The sequence below is a fragment of the Malurus melanocephalus genome, unplaced genomic scaffold (assembly GCF_030028575.1).
Source record: "Malurus melanocephalus ecotype Western Australia unplaced genomic scaffold, MMel_1.1 scaffold_23, whole genome shotgun sequence".
NCBI lineage: Eukaryota > Metazoa > Chordata > Aves > Passeriformes > Maluridae > Malurus > Malurus melanocephalus.
The window spans coordinates 3,505,110-3,506,122 of NW_026623255.1; the positions used below are offsets into that span (position 1 = coordinate 3,505,110).

General features: G+C 46.4%; 1 protein-coding gene across 1 annotated transcript in view; it reads right to left on the reverse strand.

Annotated features, from left to right (window-relative positions):
• HDAC2 (histone deacetylase 2) overlaps positions 1-1,013 on the reverse strand; it is a 22,356-nt gene that overhangs the window by 20,667 nt on the left and 676 nt on the right. The window lies entirely within an intron of this gene.

Sequence of the window (1,013 nt, forward strand, 5' to 3'; positions counted from 1 at the left end):
CCCAACAAAAAAAAACAAAGCAAACATCTGCAGAGAGAAAGCTTCTAAACTATCACTGCTGTCTTTCTTTCAACAAGGTGAAAAGTGATTCCTCCTTCCCTGGAAAAGCAAGATCCTAGCTTCACCAAAAGTATCCCTAACAGGGGCCTCCTTTCCCCTTTAGGCTGAACAAAGAACCAGTGCTAGCAACAAAGAGAAGGGGGCGGCAACCATCACTCTGCCTCCTTTACTGGTTAAAAAAAAAAAAAAGCCAAGACAGGCCCCACAAGATCTGCCATTTCCAAAGAATGGTAGATTTGCTACAGCAACACACCCTTTGATATCTTGAGTGGGTTTAGCCACTCATCTTCACTTCTAAAATGCTGAAAACCACCAAAGCACTATGGCCAAACATCCTCAACCTCTGTTTCCTGGCTACTACCAAGACCAGCTTCAGATGCAACCATACAAGATTGTTACAATAGGAGGCATTTTTTTTCAAATCTTTTAACTAATCTGCCCCTCGAACACATCTCCCGGTACAAAAAGGGCTAAATAAATTCAAGCTCAAGAAGAAAACGAAAAGTTCTTGCTGTTGTGGGCAGAGAAAACCACTAACAAGTTGCTGAAAATATCTCAAACCAAGCACAGGCTTCACATACTTTTTCGCCATGACTGACAACGCAGATCACAAGCCCCTGTATCCCAACCAGACAAGTGTGCAAACTCAGAGGGCCYACACGCAGCTCAAATTTAACTATTATTAACATATTAAGCACCCACGCACACAACTTTCCGCATTTTGCAGGAAGAGAGGCTCGTGGGAGCCAGACCTCCTCTCCGATCCGTATTTAATTTGGGGAATGGGGGAGGAAGGAAGAGTCCCCATSTCCCTCCATACCCCAGACCTCGGCACGAAAGCCCGAGGCAGGGAAAGGCCTCAGCTCAACAATCACCAGGTACCGGAGCTACACATGGCCTGGACTTTCTTTGCAGGGGAGGAGCCAGACACAGCAGCGACTCCAACGCCTCCG